The following is a 19,941-nucleotide window of genomic DNA, read 5'->3' as shown; positions in this document are numbered from 1 at the left end:
AGAGTACAAGTCATTCCTTTAAAAAAAAAAAAAACCCTAACCCATTTTCTATTTGGTAGCATTTCTGAATCCTCCCTCCATGGCACAAGACTACACTGGCGATCAGTTAAACATTAATTCTAATCCTAAAGACTAATTAAAAGATAAACTTTTCAAGAACAGGAATTTCTGTTCAGTAATATCCATGATAGCAATTGCATCTATCTACAGTAAGGACATGCAGCCAGGAATTAAAACACAGCAAAGGGAACCTGTTCTCCTCCAGATGTTGCTGGATTAGGACTCGCAGTACCTTTCTTCATGAATCACAATGGCTGAGATGATGGGACAGATATGGAAAATCACTAGTTCTCTGCTTGAGTTGCAGAAACAAACATATCTGAGCATGGAAGACACTACTATATGAGATATTACATGTTAATCTGGAGCATAATTTGATTTCCTGATAATCTCAATTTCATTTGGAACAAAAATGATGGGAGTAGAAAAAAAGTGTTAAAAGAAATGGCTACGGATGATTATACAATTTCATTTTTAAAAATCTTGGTCTAATTATCATAAATCTAAATTTTGAACCCCACCAAGACCCTCCTTCTGTATTCATAACCTTTTCTATTGGAGCCCCTGGTGGCTCAGTGGGTTAAACCCTTGTGCCGGCAGGACTGATGACTTGAAGGTTGGGTTGCTGACTCGAAAGTTGCCAGTTCGAATCCAACCCAAGGGAGAGTGCAGATGAGCTCCCTCTATCAGCTCCAGCTCCATGCGGGGACATGAGAGAAGCCTCCCACAAGGATGGTAAAAGCATCAAAACATCCGGGTGTCCACTGGGCAACATCATTGCAGACAGCCAATTCTCTCACACCAGAAGTGACTTACAGTTTCTCAAGTAGCTCCTGACATGGAAAAAAAGCCTTTTCTATTTTCCACTGGGGAAAAAAAATCATGACAGTTTCTAAATTTAGAAGACTGATAGTATAAATTGTACCCTGTAATGAACAAAGGAACATTTGCATTATTAATGTAAAATATGAATGCTTTTAACCTTCTCCAAAAATAAACTGTATTATGCTAAAATCCTATGAACATTTAATTAAATGCTGGTTTAAATCCCATTTGGGGAAAAAATGAAATATAAATTAAATAAATGAATGAAAATAAGCACAGTACAATGTATGTCTTAGGAGAATGTGGATATATAGCACTGCTTTTCCAAGAGTGCCAATCCCAGAATCCCCTACACACAACAGATCCACCAGCTAAGATTTTCTGGAAACTGTAGTCCGAAAGTGCAGTTGTTGTAAACTCTGGCTCAGAAATGAATTAATCATGCAGCCAATGTAGCAAAGCCAAAATATGTTGTTGAAGGTTTTCATGACCATAATCACTGGGTTGCTGTGTGTTTTCTGGGCTGTATGGCCATGTTCCAGAAGCATTCTCTCCTGATGTTTCCCCACACCTATGGGAGGCATCCTCAAAGGTTGTGAGGACCACTTAACAACCACCATGTCAGACTACACAGAGAAGCCTCTGAAATCCAAAAGCATGTGGACAATTTCAACAGAAAGGAGGAAACCATGTACATGAACAAAATCTGGATACCAGTTATAAGTTATATACCTAACTTAGATATGACCACAACATTTTTCATAAACTCAGTTTACATGTACTATATTTCTTCAACTCTAAGATGCACCTTCTCCCCATATCAACATCTCTAAATGGGGTGCGTCTTAGAGTCATAGGTGTGTCTTATGTATCTTGTTGTTGGTATTGAAATTAGTGTGTGTCTTACAATCAATAACATCTAAGAATCGAAGAAATAATCAAAGAAATCGAAGAACATCTTAGAATCAAAGAAGCAAAAGAAACATTACAGGTGTGTTAACCCTTCCCTGTGCTATCCAAAACTATATATCTTTCTATCTATCTATTTGATAGGAGTTATATTTTAAAAATGTATCTGCTCCGACTTACATAAAAATTCAACGTAAGAACAAACTTACGGAACCTATCTTGTCCATAACCTGTATATCAATAGACCTACAATATGGCCAGTATTACACCACCTGGCATCCGTCGGGAAGTAGCAGCCTGTAATGAAAGGATCAAGGCAGTGACATCTCCGGCCCATCCTCTGTTCTGATATAAGCCAGTAAGGCAATGCCTTAAATCAAGAAACAGTTTCCTAAGATCCACAGAGGTACTCACAGGAACACTCCAGCAAGCAAGAGTCCAAAAGTGGCAGGCTAAAACCCAGAACCTCAATCCACGGCTGCTGTTACCACCCAATGAAGGCGATGCTTCGAATCACATAGTTTCATCCGCATGCACCACAATCATGCGCTGTTGCTTTAGTTGCTATTATGTTCTTTTATAGCCACTGATTAGGTCAAGTTTTCTAGTATGTTAGCTACAATATTTGAGGTACAGTCTTATATGGGAGGAGATCTATGGAGGTGACACCAACCATAGCAAAACCCAGAGAATATCATTTATCAGCCATTTATTTTCCTTGCTTGCAATTCACCCTGGGTTGTCTTACAGGGTCATTGCAAGGACTATGGACATGATATAATTAAAGCACCTTGAACAGTAGAAAGTATGTGATGCTATGTATGATTAATGTTAATGAAATTGGTTGATCTTGCAAATAAAAGGGATGGAACAATTACAAAAGAAATGAAGCTGACCTACAGCACCTAGTGTTTGTTGCTCACATCCTTGAGAAACAAGCACATAATTTTCATAAAGATCTGAAGCCAAGGCTTACCACTAATGCGGGATCATTACTACGCAGCCATCCACAAGAGATTAGCATCAATTATGTTTTCAAAGAAGACTACATCTGCTCATCCTGACTATATAGGCCTTCTGTTTGGTCCTGGAATAAAGGGTTCGTCTGCTGCTTCCACCTACTGCAGGGCTTTGGCTCTCGACACAAGACCCGCTCTCCAGAGAGGAAGAGATGAGAGAAAGACACTGTGGAAATGCCTAAGTGGACGCAAAAACCTGACATCAAAACTATTGGCGTTCAGAAAGCACTGGGAGAACATTTCAGTCTCCCAGGATACTCTGCTGCTGACCTGATTCTTCAACAAAAGGTTTCAAAGGGAGACCCCAGAGTAAAACTGCTGAACTAGAATTTAGCAGCAAGCTTGGATTCCACTCATTTAGATCTCCACTGGAACTTCTCTCCAATTAGAAGTGTCAAATTAGCATAGCAAAGCTAGAAAGACCCATGTTGCTGCTAATTACTGCTGCTGTGAATAGCCTTTCTTCTTATCTTGCATGCATTTTAGTTTTGCGTATAAACACATGCTATTTTTTTCTCTCTGAATCAAGGTTAATTTATTGAGTTTTTGCCCCCTATAAGGCCCTATGTATATTTTCTCTACTTCTGCCTAAATACCCTAAAAGCTGACCAGATCCCTTTTGGTCTTAGAAGCTAAGCAGGGTCAACTCTGGTTAGTTCTTGGATGGGATGCCACCAATGAACACCAGATTTTGTAGGCTATATTTCAGAAGAAGGAACTGGCAAAACCACCTCTGAGTATTCATTGCCTAAAGAAACTCCATGAATTTAATGTGGTCTCCAATTCTCCATACACCAACAGGCAACTTAAAGGAAATACAGCAGAGTCTCACTTATCCAACATTCTGGATTATCCAACGCATTTTTGTAGTCAATGTCTTCAATACTTCGTGATATTTTGGTGCTTAATTCATAAATACAGTAATTACTACATAGCATTACTGCTTACTGAACTACTTTTTCTGTCAAATTTGTTGTATAACATAATGTTTTGGTGCTTAATTTGTAAAATCATAACCTAATTTGATGTTTAATAGGATTTTTCTTAATCCCTCCTTATTATCCAAGATATTCGCTTATCCAATGTTCTGCCGGCCCGTTTATGTTGGATAAGTGAGACTCTACTGTACATGCAACATATTTCCTCTGCCAACCAAAGATGCCAATTTATGAACCCAATATAGTGTACTGTCTTATTTACAAACACTTATGCTGCAACAGATCCTCAGTTGTTGAAAATGCCAATCGTATTGTTTACTATACAATTTTACTATTTAGTTGCTTATTACTCAGAAGCCAAGCTTTGATCCACCACTTTTAAAGAGTCACATTTCATATTGTAATAACATCAGATGCCTCCAAGAAAGTAGGATAATTAGGGAGGAACACCAAAGGCCCAAGGGGAAAATGTATGGGCCAAACCTGTCCATTACTAAGTTGCCTGGCTAAGAAGTTGTTCTTCAGACCAGTTAACCTAAAAGCATTAGATCTTGGAAGCTAAGCAGGATTAGCCCTGTTTCATACTTGATAGAAGACCACCAATGAATGAATACCTGTTGTTGTGGGATAGATTTCAAAGGAAGGAAATGGCAAAGCCTTTCACGTGGTCTTTACCCTTCTCTGCCTCACCAAACTACAAATCCCAGAATTACACAGCATTGAGCCATGGCAGTTCAAGCTGCATTCATTCTGCAGTCTAGATGCACCCTGAGTTCATCATTCTATTGTACACAGGTTTTTTTTTTAAAGTGCAGCAACTAATACTTTCTAAAGACAAACAAACACATATTTTCATGTCACTAAAGCCTGTTTCACCTGATGGACATTAGAAGTTCAATCCAGTCGTTATTCCCACTGTCGAATGGTGAGCGAACACATCAGAAGATTAAATTGATTCAATGGCCTACTGTAGTTGCCTTTTGTAGAGCTTAGAAAATTCACTTTTTGGTTATGGAGCCTAGGGGATATGGGGTTCCAAGCTCTGATGCATTTTTATCATGGCACTGATTTCTACTATTAGTGTATGGAGGAGAATAAGTATTAACAAAGGAATATTCAGTCCAGAATGGCACAGCAGTCTCCTCATACTGGGTCAGTTGTTCCTTCTCCCTTGAACATCTGCCAAGGATGGTAAAACATCTGGACATCCCCTTAACAATGTCCTTGCAGACAGCCAGTTCTCTCACACCAGAAGCGACTTGAGGTTTCTCAAGCTGTCCTGACACACACACAAAAAATCTCCCAATAACTTTTGCTAACTATGTGCTAACATCAAATCAAGGTTGGATCCACAGATCCACTAGAGTTCCTCCTTCCATTCTCATAACAGCACTCCAAGTTACAAAGAATCATAGTTTTTTAAAAGTTACTACAACTTTAGAATCCACCAATCAATATGGCTGGCTGGGAAGGGGGGGAAGTTTCAAACAATGCTGCCAAAACAAAAATAATGTTTGCAAATTCTGTAAAAAAAACTAAACAAATTTGGGGCATCACTCTTGGCTAGTCTCAAAGGAGAGACCACAGAGACTCCGAGGAATTACTTTTCATGTATCAAGAGGTAAAGAAAGGAGTGGAGACAAAGACAAGGGGTGCATCTACACTGAGCAATGAATATGTAGTCTGACATCACTTTAACTGCCCTAGCTCAATGCTACCGAATCCTGGGAGTTGCAGTTTTACAAGGTCTTTGGCTTCTCTTGCAAAAGAGTGCTGCTGCCTCACCAAATTGCATCTCCTACGATTCCATAGTATTGAGTAGTTAAAGTGGGGTAAAACTACATTCATTCTACACTGGGGAGAGGATTTTGCATCATTTGTGGTAGGCTTTGTGCAAGAACTGCAAGAGTGAAGATTAATCATCCAGAGTTTGCTTGTTTCCTTGCTTGTTTTTTTTGCATTAAGCAGGCAGATGCGGTTGTCTCATCCGAGCTAATTTTAAACACGAAATAATAATATATGCAAATAAGCCAAGAGCCAAAGGAGCTGGGAACGGAGCCGTGAGGGATGGTGGTGGCTGGCTCCACTCCTCCTGCTCCAAGACCCACACAGAGGCCCTCTCTTTGCAAGGCCAACCCGGATCCAAGAATGCATCTACACCAGGCATGGGCAAACTATGGCCCTCTGAGTGTTTTGGACTTCAACTCCCACAATTCCTAACAGCCTACTGGCTGTTAGGAATTGTGGGAGTTAAAGTCCAAAACACCCAGAAGGCCAAAGTTTGCCCATGCCTGATCTACACTGTACAATGAATGCAGTTTGAGACAGCTTGAATTGCCATGGCTCAAGGCTAGGAAAACCAGGGCAATGTACCAATATTCTTTGGCAGAAATTTCTAAAGTCCTCATAAAACCACAACTGGTGACGAACTGCAGTTAACTCTACAGTGTAGATGCACCCCATGTGGGAACCAGTGACACCTCTCCCAGTTAGAAGCCCTTCCTTCAGATTAATACTGTAGCAGAATGAATGCAGTTTGACACCACTTGAACAGCTATGAATCTTGGGAGCTGTAGTTTTACAAGGTCTTTAGCTTTCTCTGCTCCATCAGACTACGAATCCTATGATTGCATAGTATCAAGCGATGGTAGTTAAAAGTGGGGCCAAACTGCATTCATTCTACAGTGTAGAGCAATGGTTCCCAACTTGTGACCCGTGGACCACCAGTGATCCATAAGAACTGAAATATGGTCCGCAGCTTCACAGTTACTACTACAGATAATACAGCCCAACAAAAAAAAATGTTCTTGGTGTCTTTGTTTTTAGGCCTGTTCCTGGAGTTATTAAGGGTGCTGATTCAGAAAATTGCATAGACCACATCAGCTCTAGATTATTAAATATGGTTTTCTATGGGTGAGCAGATAGCGTCTACTGGATGGCATATGTTCTGTATCAGAAACTAGAGCTGATGTGGTCTATCCAACGCAATTTTCTGAATCAGCACACAAAATAAGCAAACCGAATTTAAAGTTGACAAAAAAATTATTCATAACCCTTTTGGTACTACTGGCTGTTAGGTATTGTGGGAACTCCAAAACACCTGGAGGCCGAAGTTTGCCCATGCCTGGTCTAGATCCAGAGAAGTCATGCTACCCCTCTATTCTGCCTTGGTCAGACCATACCTGGAATCACACTGTGTCCAATTCTGGGCACCGCAGTTGAAGGGAGATGTTGACAAGTTGGAATGTTTCCAGAGGAAGGCGACTAAAATGATCAAGGCTCTGGAGAACAAGCCCTATGAGGAGCGGCTTAAAGAGCTGGGCTGATACATTCCAAAGGATCATTTAAAATGTCATTTAAGCATTAGTTACTTTTGGTATTATGTATATTGAAATAAGACATGCATCGCAAACATTTTGTTAATTGTTGGAATGTATCAAATAAAAGAAAAAAAATCTTAAAGAGCTGGGCATGTTTAGCCTGCAGAAGAGAAGGCGGCTCTGAGGAGACATAATGAGGGCCAGGTATAAATATGTGAGGGGAAGTCACAGGGAGGAAGGAGCAAGCTTTTTTTTCTGCTGCCCTGATGACTAGGACACGGAACAAGATCTTCAAACTACAGGAAAGAAAGGAGATTCCTCCTGAACATGAGAAAAAACTTCCTCACTGTGAGAGCTGTTCAGCAGTGGAACTCTCTGCTGCGGAGTGTGGTGGAGGCTCCTTCTTTGGAGGCTTTTATTCAGAGGCTGGATGGCCATCTGCAGGGGGTGCTTTGAATGCGATTTTCCTGCTTCTTGGCAGAGGGTTGGACTGGATGACCCACAAGGTCTCTTCCAACATGATTCTAGGAGGTGGAGGAAGCTGTGGCTGCTTCCAAGGCTTGCCTGCAGTCTGGATTTGGGGTCAAAGAGACCCCTCCCAATGGATGCTCCCAAAAGAAATTAAAACAGCTTGTCTCTTTCAAGAAACAACTAAAAACTTTCCTGTTCAAACAGGCATTTGGCGAAGAAAATTAATCAGGAATGACATGAATATCGTGCGTTATGGACTGGAGAAGAGTGCAGTGTATGTCTGGATATGATGCCTCATGGACTTGAATGTATACTGCAGTTGTTTTTCTTAATCTGTTTATCCTATTATATGTTTATATTATTGATGCACTCTGATTGGTGTTTATGTGATTTTAATATGCTGTAAGTCGCTTTGGGTCCCATGAGGGAGAAAAGCGGGATATAAATACAGATTTATTATTATTATTTTATTATGACACAGCAAACAAGATAGATATGCTGGATTTCGTATCACAAAATCATAAGTCGAACACTTCCCAAATGTCTAGGGCTGTGTGATGTATTTTCGGATGATGCGTGCAGATCCCAGTAGGGTGGCCTTTTGCAGTTGGCAGATCGTAATTTTGTCAATGTCTATTGTTATTGTTATTATTATTATTGTACGACACTGTTATAATAATAATAATAATAATTGTATGACACTGCAAACAAGATTATTATTATTAATAATAATAATTTTGCTCCCTCCACAAAAGGATGGGTGATGGAGGCAAGTCCATACATCCCTTGCTCCTTCTAAAGTCTAACTTTCTGCATGGCTCACACACCAATACACACACACACTCAAAAAAGGAAAGGAAAGGCCGCTTCCAAGGCTTGAGGAAGGGGCTCAGCTCCTAACCTGGCTCTCTCCATTTCATTCTAGGTCCCATCATCCACCGCGGAGCACTTATAAACCGGTCCGATCCCGCCTCTGCCTCTTGTGCTGCCTGCCTCTCTACGTTCCCAGCACTCTACAGACTACAACGAGGCTTGCTTGCCTTCCTTCCTGACCTCCCCCCGCAGCAATAATAGTCTGCCCCATCCTCCTTACCTGGTGCTGGGGGACCGACCTCGGAGCAGTCCAAAAGCAGGATGCTGGGGGGGGGGGGACGGGGAGAGAGGGAAGAGGCGCGGGTCCTCCTGCTACTGTTGTTCTCAATTTAGCTCCGCCGCTTGTCACTATTGGGAGAGCTTGGGCGGGAGGCGGGCTCTGATTGGCCGCCCGAAGTTCTTCGCTCCCGCCCCCGGCCCCTCGCAGGCCCCGCCCACTCGCCTCGCGGTGGCTTTTTGGAGAGGAGACGGGCCAATCCCGCTCGGCGCTTCTCCCCTGTTCATTCAAAAGGAGGCCGCCCCGCCCCCTCATTTGAATAGGGGCGTGGCCACGCTGCTCCGAAGGTGGGCGTGGCAGAAGGGGTTCCCATCGGTGGGCGGGGATATTCTCTTTGAGTGGCAGGTCAAGGAGGGGATTCCCCAAGAGCTGAACAACTGTATGAATGAATGCAGGACACGCTCTACACCGTAGGATTAACGCACTTTGACACCACCTTAACTGCCATGGTTCAATGCAATGGGATCATAGGAGCTGCACTTTGATGAATCACCTTGTAAAACTACAGCTCTCAGGATTCCAGAGCATTGAACCATGGCAGTTGAAGTGGTGTCAAACTGCATTAATTCTGCAGTGTAGATGCACCCTGCATTGAAGGGTAAAGTCCTTGTAAAACTACAGCTCCCAGGATTCACTAGCATTGAACCGTGGCAGTTGAAGTGGTGCCAAACTGCGTCAATTCTGCAGTGTAGATGCACCCTGCAGTGAAGGCTAAAGACCTTGCAAAACTACAACTCCCAGGATTCCAGAGCATTGAACCATGGCAGTTGAAGTGGTGTCAAACTGCATTAATTCTGCAATGTAGATGCACCCTGCAGTGAAGGCTAAAGACCTTGCAAAACTACAACTCCCAGGATTCCAGAGCATTGAACCATGGCAGTTGAAGTGGTGTCAAACTGCATTAATTCTGCAATGTAGATGCACCCTGCATTGAAGGGTAAAGTCCTTGTAAAACTACAGCTCCCAGGATTCCATAGCATTGAACTGTGGCAGTTGAAGTGGTGTCAAACTGCATTAATTCTGCAGTGTAGATGCGGAATTAATCCAGGTGTAGATTCAGTTGAAGTATCTGTTTTCTGAAATACTTGGATTTTTGAGTTTTTCAGATTTTGCATTTGCATATATGTACATTGGATGCATAATAGAATCATAAAGGTAAAGGTAAAGGTTTCCCCTGACATTAAGTCCAGCCATGTCTGACTCTGGGGGTTGGTACTCATCTCCATTTCTAAGCCAAAGAGCCGGCGTTGTCCATACACACCTCCAAGGTCATGTGGCCGGCATGACTGCATGGAGCGCCATGACCTTCCCGCTGGAGCGGTACCTATTGATCTATTCACATTTGCATGTTTTCAGACTGCTAGGTGGGCAGAAGCTGGGGCTAATAGTGGGAGCTCATTCGGCACCCCGGATTCGAACTGCCGACCTTTCGGTCAGCAAGTTCAGCAGCTCAGTGGTTTAATCTGCTGAATTCTATAGAATCATAGAATTTTTGCAATTCTATGATTCTATAGAATTTCTATAGAATCATAGAATAGTAAAAATTACCCAAGGGCCTCCCAGTCCAGCCTCCTGCCATTCAGGAATACACAATCCAATACACAAACTCGGCAGCTGTTTTAGCACCAAAGCAAGGTCAGAAGAAACTGTGAAGAAACACGGCCTTTCCTTCCCCTCTTTTAATAATCATTACCAGAACATACAAGCACAGCAGGAGCGAGCTGGGAACAGCTTAAGGATTTAATTTTACTGTTTAGCATTCAGGGCGGAACAGATGATGACACTCGCCTCGTTTGAAAGATTGCCTCGTGGCGCAGGTATGATTAAATCCGCAGGGCGAACGGCGGGGATCCCAAGCCCTCGGAGCTGGGCACCGGATCCTCCTTTGTGGGCCTCAGGTTGGCTAGTGGACTAACTTGTTGTCGACGGCTTTCATGGCCGGAATCACTGGGTTGCTGTGAGTTTTTCAGGCTGCATGGCCATGTTCCAGTAGCATTCTCTCCTGATGTTTCGCCTGCATCTCTGCCTGGCATCTTCAGAGGTTCTGTTGGCAGTGAAGCACGTGGACTGTGTGTGTGAATTTAACAAAATGGGCCCTGACCAAGTTAGTATTGGGTTGCTGTGTGTTTTTCAGGCTGTATAGTCATGTTCTAGTAGAATTCTCTCCTGATGTTTCGCCTGCATCTGTAGCTGACATCTTCAAATTCCATAAAAAGGTAAAGGTAAAGGTTTTCCCTGATGTATATATATGGTGTGTGTGTGTGTGTGTGTATATATATATATATGTGTGTATGTGTGTGTGTGTGTGTGTGTGTGTGTGTGTGTGTGTGTGTGTGTGTGTATATATATATATATATATATATATATATATATATATATATATATATATATATGGAATTTGAAGGAGCCTCCGGTGGCTCAGTGTGTTACAGCATTGAGCTGCTGAACTTGCAGACCGAAAGGTCCCAGATTCAAATCCCGGGAGCGAGTGAGCGCCTACTGTTGATCCAGCTTCTGCCAACCTAGCAGTTCAAAAACATGCCAATGTGAGTAGATCAATAGGTACCGCTCCGGCGGGAAGGTAATGGCGCTCCATGCAGTCATGCCGGCCACGTGACCTTGGAGGTGTCTACGGACAACGCTGGCTTTTTGGCTTAGAAATGGAGATTAGCACCAACCCCCAGAGTCAGACATGACTGGACTTAACATCAGGGGAAACCTTTACCTATATATATATATATGTGTGTCTGTGTGTGTGGAATTTGAAGATGCCAGCCACAGATGCAGGCGAAACATCAGGAGAGAATGCTACTGGAACATGACCATAATACAGCCCAAAAAGCACACATCAACCCAATAATAACTTGGTCAGGGTCCATTTTACTAAATTCAGTACATAGGAGAGTCTTGAATGTTTTCTGTCTTACCTGTGTGTGTGCCTTAGAAGCACCTGTCAACTTATAGCAACATCATGAATTTCAGAGGGTTTTCCTAGACAAGGAATACCAAAAGCAAGGTCTCCACTGGTGTTGGTGTCTCCCAGTGCAACAACTTGGTGTCATTTGTATGGGCCTCTTCCTTGCTAATTCTTTTTGTATCAATGTTGCTCTTAAACTGTAATTTCCCTGTACCACTGATGTAATGAAACAATCAGCAAATAGAGAACATGAAAGCAACAGTATGTATTGGCCACGCTTGCAGGTGGAACCACGGGATTCAAAGCATAATTGTGATTTGAGTAATGATGACAGCTCTGATCACAGCACATGTGCATTGGAAAGTTCAAATAAGTCAATCAGCATAGAGTTTTAGCCTTGTAGGCAGATTGATATTTTTCTGTGCTTATTGTATCTAACTATGGGAATGCTATATACTGTATATACTCGAGTATAAGCCTATTTTTCAGCCCTTTTTTAGGACTAAAAAAACCCCTCCTCGGCTTATACTCGGGTGACGGTCCTGGTGGGCTTATATTCAGGTAGGCTTATAATCAAGTATATATGGTATATTTATTATTTTTCTCTATTATTATTGGTATTGTTACATTTATTATTTTACTCTATTAATTATTATTATTACATTTATTATTGTACCCTATTATTGTTGTTACTTTTACATTTATTTTACTCTATTTTTATTATTATTCATACATTTATTATTTTACTCTATTTATTATTACATTTATTATTTTACTGCATTTACTATTATTATTATTAGTACATTTATTATTTCACTCTATTATTATTAAAAGGATACATAAGCACATTTACACTGAAGAAGATGAAAATAATGATTTAATCAGAGTTGAACAGTCATATCTTAAATTACAGTTTGATGTAAAGATTCAAAAACATTTAAACTACTGATGCTTCAATTAATGTAATTTTATTGGTATCTCGGCTTATACTAGAGTCAATGTTTTCCCAGTTTTTTGTGGTAAAATTAGATGCCTCGGCTTATATTCGGGTCGGCTTATACTCGAGTATATACTGTATATATATATATATACATATGGCTGAAACATTTTATTTTGGTGTTACCCTTTCTAAAGGTTGCTCCCCGCTCCCCCTTAGTGATACCACAGACCCAGAGGTGGTTTTGCCAGTTTCTTGCTTTGAAATATAGCACTGCACCTAGTAGTAATTGGCAATCTCTCTTCCAAGTCGTAACCAAGGCTGATCCTGCATAGCTTCCAATATCAGAAGATATTCTGGTGCCTTTAAGCCGGGTATGGGCAAACTTCGGCCTTCCCCCCAGGTGTTTTGGACTTCAACTCTCACAATTGTATTGGTCACCAAACATATTGTATTATAAAGAGCCCTAATATCAAAGGTAAAGCGGATGGAGCTATGAAAAAGTGCTAGGACCCGTTGTTGTTGTTGTTGTTGTTGTGTGCCTTTAAGTCGCTTCCAACCTATGGCAACCCTAAGGCTTTGTTCAGAAGAGGTTTGCCATTACCTTTACCATTACCTCTGAAGCTGAGAAAGCATGACTTACACAAGGCCATCCAATGGGTCTCATGGCTGAGCAAATATCCAGAGTCGTAATCCAACATTCAAGACTGGTTGCTTATTAATATTTTGAAGGGTTTTGTTGTCATTAAATGTTAGTGAAATGGACTTACATTTTAAAAGAAGTGAAAAAATAAAACCTATTCCTTGCCTGTTGTCTTATTGCACGTGCCAATTGGAAAACCTTTTTTTGAATAGATAAAGGTAAAGATTTTCCCCTGACATTAAGCGTAGTCATGTCTGATTCTGGGGGCTGGTGCTCATCTCCATTTCTAAGCTGAAGAACTGGCGTTGTCCGTAGACACCTCCAAGGTCATGTGGCCAGCATGACTGCATAGAGAGCCATTACCTTCCTGCCGGAGCGGTACTTATAGATGTACTCACATTTGCATGTTTTCAAACTGTCAGGTTGGCAGAAGCTGGGGCTAACAGCAGGAGCTCACCCCGTTCCCTGGATTTGAACTGCCGACCTTTTGGTCAGCAAGTTCAGTAGCTCAGTGGTTTAACCCGCTGCACCACTGTGAATGTAGAATTGAATAAAATGTTACCTTCACAGCTTTTTCTGGCATCAAACAGGTCAAAGGGGTAGAGATCCCATTGCCTCACCAGAGCTGTGCAATACAATGAGACAATCTGTGTCAACTGGTACCATTGGTGCAGTAAGAAGGGCAGAGGGAATGAGGGTGAGAATTAATATCTGAATGACGCAACTTGACGTATTAACATACTGCTTTAACATATGAAGGGGTGTGTGTGTGGGATTTCTAATCTGTTGAGAGCGGACATGATACCCAGGTTTATGTATTTGAAAGGATGTCACATTGAGGAAGGGGCAATCTTGTTTTCTGTTGCTTTAGAAACTAGGACAGGGAGCAATGGATTCAAATTGTAGGAAAAGAGATTCCACGTAAATACTAGAAATAATTTCCCGAGAGTTAGAGCTGTTCAACAGTGGAATATGCTGCCTGGGAATGTGGTGGAGTCTCCTTCCCTGGAGGTTTTAAAGCAAAGGCTGGATCGCCATCTGTCGGGAGTGCTTTGATTGTGTTGCTTCATGGCAGAATGGGTTGGACTGGATGACCCTTGGGGTCTCTTCCAACTCTATGATTCCATGATTCTAACTAGCAGCCAGATATCTTGGATCAGAAGGAGATAGTGACGATCAATGATGGTGCAATGTGCTTTAATGAACGCATATGCTTCGAAACATTTCCTTCGTTGCCACTTTGCGTGGCCACCGTTCTATCTAGAACAGCCTTAAATAAAGTGTTCTTTTTCCACTAAAAATAATCTACTTGGGGTTCCTCCCACATCCCTCCATATAGCCCTGCCAGTCATCGCAAGTTCCCTTTAGCAGATATTTATGACGCACACATTAGCCAGTGGTCTCCTTGAGCCATAGGAGCCGTGGAATCAACTCAACTGCATTCAAATGCACTGGGATGTTAAATGTTGAAAGAACAGATGGAGGACTATCATAACTTAAATAGTTGCATCATGCAATAATGTGTTTTCCATGCCAGGTACTAATTCTGAATGCTAATAAGTAGAAAATGAAAGTGTGCCTCCAGCAATATATGGTTCTCAGCCTAGTCTTGGGTACTGAGGACATTCAGCATAGAAATTAACGTGCATTCTATTGCATGGTTCCACTCTCACTATGATGAAAGCTATGCTGTGCAATCCTGGGAATTATAGTTTCTCAACTGGGTGCATTTACACTATGGAATGAATGCTCTTGGACCCCACTTTAAATACCATAGCTCCATACTATGCGTTCCTGAGAGTTCTAGTCTCCCAAGGTCCATATTCTTCTCTGGGTGCATCTGTACTGGAGAAAAAATGCAGTAGGGACCCATTTTAAATGATGTTGTTGTTGTTGTTGTTGTTGTTGTTGTTGTTGTTGTTGTTGTTGTTATTATTATTATTATTATTATTATTATTATTATTATTATTATTATTATGCCATGTCTCCATGCTGTGCAGTCCTGGGAGTCATAGTTTTCCAAGGTCCATACCCTTCTCTGGGTGCATTTATAATATGGAATGAATGCCCTTGCACCCCACTTTAAATGCCATGGCTCCATGTGGTGGAGTCCTCCTGGGAGTTATAGTTTCCCAAGACCCATACCCTTCTCTGGGTGCATCTACATTGTGGAATGAATGCAGTTGGACCTTACTTTAAATACAATACTGAGTACAACTGAGTCACACTGTTTAGATTTAACAGTGTGATGAAGGTAGGGAAATAATCCGTTTTATTTCCACACAAAGTATATCTGAGCTCTATTCTGCCAAACACTTATCTGCATCAATGTGATGAAGTGGTTAGTCCTTTAAACCTCTCACCTAACCGTCATTACAGAATTTAGAAGAGAGGAAAGATACATGCTACTAGTCATTATAGGAAGATGTCTTTGACATTTACATCACATAGTATAAATCTTTACAGGCAGGACCACATGTTGATTGAGCAATGCAACTCAATGCCTTAATTCAAGTCTTGTGCAATTCAACATGCAGATAAATGCACAATGGAATGATAGCACAGCAAAGGAGTACTATCATTGGCATCGGCAGATACAAAGAAAACATATTAGCTTATTACCACAACAGCATTTGGAACTTTGCTTTGGATTGAATGTGAACACGGTGCATTAGGCAAACATATCCAACCACTTTTGTGGAAAAACGTACCTATGCAGAATCCAGCAAGAGAATTACAGTCAATATGGCCCTTGACATCTCAGGCCCCTTCCACATGGCCATATAAAATCCAGATTATTTGCTTTGAACTGGATTATATGGCAGTGTAGACTCAGGGGCTCCTTCTGCACTACCAGATAATCCAGATTATCAAAGCAGATAATCCACATTATCTGCTTTGAACTGGATTATATGAGTCTACATTGCCATATACAGTTCAGAGCGAATAATCTGGATTTTATATGGCAGTATAGAAGGGGTCTTTATGTAGTACTACTACAGTTGGTCCTCCACATTTAAGGGTTTTAATTTTGCGGATTTGATTAATATGGTCTCTTTAAGGAATCTCTAGATCCTCCATCATGACAGTATCCTCAACTTCTCTGGAGGTTTTTAAACAGAGGGTAGATGGACATCTTTCAGGGGTGCTTGGATTGTGTTTTTTAAAAAAAATATTAAATATTTTTAAAATTCAAAACTTTTAAAACATAATACAATTGTGTTATCACATCTTCTGTTCCCAGATTGATACCCCCAGCCCTCCCATTATTTACATAGCAATATAAAAATACATCACTGTCAATTACTTTTAAATTATTCTAATGTTATCCATTACATATCATTATTGCAGTGTATTCATTCATTGCTCAACCACAATCTTTCTTAAGAGATTTGGTGGTTTTAATTTTCCATTGAATTTACACATGAAATATAGATCTTCTTTCAATTTCCCTTTTGCTAATCTTGATGTACAGGTTAGCTTTTTGTGGTCTATAATTCTGCTAGGAAACCCAGAGAGACCCAGTGGGGGTTAAAAAGGATATTTCTTGAGGGATTTGTAGGTTCTCCTGCGTAATTCTATAGTCAATTTCCAGCACAAGTTGTCCATAGAGCTGCATTAAATGACTTGCAGATTCTTAGAGATATGCTCTCTTAGGTTAAAAAAAAGGGGGGGGGGGATAGTATTTTATTTGCAGTTTTTCCATTTCTGCAAAAGTGAAGGACCTGCTGTATTTCTGAAATAAGCAGAGCAGCCTACAGTTTACTTTTGGCATTGTTTCTAAGGACAGCAGCCCTGCTAGGTCTTTTTGCTAAGAATGACAATAATAATAACAAGAGTAATAGTAATGGCTTCCACTTAATTTCTATAAATGCTTGAGTAGCAAATTATAGGTTCGAATCCCACCCGGGGAGAGCGCGGATGAGCTCCCTCTTTCAGCTCTAGCTCCATGCGGGGACATGAGAGAAGCCTCCCACAAGGATGGTAAAACATCAAAACATCTGGGCGTCCCCTGGGCAACGTCCTTGCAGATGGCCAACTCTCTCACTCCAGAAGCAACTCCGGTTGCTCCTGACACGAAAAAAAAAGCAAATTGTAGTTGCTTTAGTGTGGAAGTTTTGCCACTGTATATGAGAGGAACAAAATCTGGTTGCTGAATAGAAAGCAATACATAGCTTCAGTCCACCATCATGTTCCTGCAGTCGTTTAAAAGTCAGTAATTTTCAAGTCTGTCCATAAAGAACACATTGAACCTGACACATTCTGCATGAGTAATGGATTTGAGTCACACAGATGTCAAGGAAGCACAACCTTACACTAGTTATTTGGTTATGTCAAGCAAAGATCTCTCTCTCTCTCGTCTTCCAGATTAATGTGATTTAATGATGAACATTTAATTTTTGCAAGGGTCCATCAGGGTCACAGGGACCTGCAAGATAGCAACTGAAATGAAACAGCCTGCAAAGTGACCAGAGAAGGGGTATGGCTCTGGCTTGGAGAGGTTTCCAGAAGGTTTTTGTCTTATAAGAAATATTCTTGGAGGCTATCAATGGAGTTAGCTGTACACCAACAAAGAGAATTCTACAGCCCTCTAAATGTTGGGTGACTGTGAGTCTTTTGGGCTGTATGGCCATGTGCCAGTAGCATTCTCTCCTAACATTTCGCCCACATCTGTGGCAAGCATCCTCAGAGGTTCTGTTGGCAGTGAAGCAAGTGGAGTGTATTTATATCCGTAGAATGTCCGGGATGGGAGAAAGAACCAAAATGCTGCTGTATTTTTTCAAGTTGTTTCAGACTTATGGCAATCTTAAAGCAAACCAATCATATGATTTTCTTGGCAAGATTTGCTCAGAAAGGGGTTGGAAGCCGATTTGGGTCATTCCTATTTTGTGGTAGACCAATTCACTTTTTCTACATGTTCCCCTTTGTTCTCATAAAGGTGTAGAGAACATCTACCCTGCATACAAAAATGTTGCTCAACTACAGTTCCTATCAGCCCAACATCTAGAAGATCAGTTTCCTCATCTCTGCATTAAATATATACATTGATTCAGAGCAACATGAGATTTGGGAACTATGGTATCTCCAAATTATTTTCTTTATAGCCATATTGGCTCCCTATGTTGGGAGAAGGGAGGGATCAAAATAAATAAATGGCAATGGCAGGATTACAAGCTTTCTCATATAAACAATCAGATTATACATTATAGCAGTCTCTTGGTATCAGCTGAGGTTTGCTTCCAGGACACCTGTGGATACACAAAATCCATGGATGTGCAAGTAAATAGAAAAATGGTGTTCCCTATATAGCATTGCAGAATCAATGTTCTCTTTTGGGGTTTTAAGGATGGGAGGGTAATATATTCAAGCTATAAATGGTTGAATCTGTGGATACAGAGGGATGACGGTATTACAGTATAAAAAAGACCTCACTTCCACATCTATGAAAGCCTCCACTTATGTCTATCCAGCTACATCAATTGTAGCTTGACAACAAAATACACTTTGAAATTGTGCTGAAGTTGGGAATGCAAAATTCCTCCTTGAATAGTAGCTGCAGCAAGAAAATTTTGAAATAGCTGAAGGCAGGAAGCTTGGAAAAATAGGTCTGGGGATAAACATTTGGTGTGTGTAGGTTGTTGACCAAACACGAGCGGCTGGCTTAGGCTTTCATTGGATTGTGGTTTGCAAAAGTAGCAACTTGATGACAGAACTTGATTTGCCTGTTATATTTTGCACCTTGCCAAGTGGGAAGTGTGAAAACACCCCGTGACAGCTGTGGAACTGGTGTGAGAAGAGAAGCTGGTTTATAATACCTTATCATTTAACATCGATTGCTCTCTCTCCCTCTCCGGTCAATGACAAAGACAAGGGCATTGTTTTTGCATTCTTGGAACGCCTTCAGATCAGGTCAAGAGCTCCCAAACAATCCATGACAAAAGCTCCTTGTTAAGAACAAAATATTTCAACAGACTCCAGGACAAATGGAAATCACAGAACAGATACAGCTGCATATTACAAACATTTGATCCTATGAAAGGATCTGTTTTTAATTCAGAACATTCTCTTTTTGAAAAATTCCACTATTTGTGTGAAGATTTCAGGATGCATATTTTGCAGGTGAAAATGCTTATAACACACTCATTTACAATACAATGGCCCTTGGTATCAGCTGTGATTTGGTTTCAGGAGCCCTTTAGATACTGAATCCATGGGTGCAGAATCTGTGGATACGAAGGGCCAACTCTGTTATGAGGTCTGTGCCACAATAGAGACATTCATGCAAAATCTGTGCAAACGGGTCCCTACTCCGAACTGGTACCTACAAAGAACGGCTGACTCCACATATATTATTCCTTCCTGGGTCACAGCTCATCTCTCTATAGAAGATCTGAATTGGTTGCCCATAACACAGTGAGCACTGTGCAATACAGGTAAGGCAAGAGTACCCAAATGAATTGGGAGATCACAGAAATGGCTCGTCCATATTCTGATTTCCAGGCATGCTTTCAGTTTTGCCTTCTTTGCCAAGGGAACCAATGAAATCTGCTTTGGAATTTATTGGGAATTCTTGCAGCAGAAAAAAACAGTCTGTCCCAACCTAGTGTTTTCCAGATATATTGAACTACAACCCCTTCCATACTCAGGAAGGACCTTTAATGGCCATGCTGCCTGTGGATAATAGTGCTTGCAGTCCAGTCTAATTGGAAAGCATCAGATTGCAGTAGATGGTCAGAATATGCTGTATAGAC

General features: G+C 41.1%; 1 protein-coding gene across 1 annotated transcript in view; it reads right to left on the bottom strand.

Moving 5' to 3' along the window:
• The window catches only part of pdzd2 (PDZ domain containing 2), a 315,666-nt gene extending 306,925 nt beyond the window's left edge, over window positions 1-8,741 (bottom strand). Inside the window, exon 1 of the mRNA XM_008118592.3 lies at window positions 8,636-8,741. The gene's annotated coding sequence lies outside the window, so the exon portion shown is untranslated. The remainder of the gene's footprint in view (window positions 1-8,635) is intronic.
• Window positions 8,742-19,941: the final 11,200 nt, after the last annotated feature.

The sequence above is a fragment of the Anolis carolinensis genome, chromosome 2 (assembly GCF_035594765.1).
Source record: "Anolis carolinensis isolate JA03-04 chromosome 2, rAnoCar3.1.pri, whole genome shotgun sequence".
NCBI lineage: Eukaryota > Metazoa > Chordata > Lepidosauria > Squamata > Dactyloidae > Anolis > Anolis carolinensis.
The sequence above is the reverse complement of the archived record's forward strand: the minus strand, read 5'-3'. Positions and strand labels throughout refer to the sequence as shown.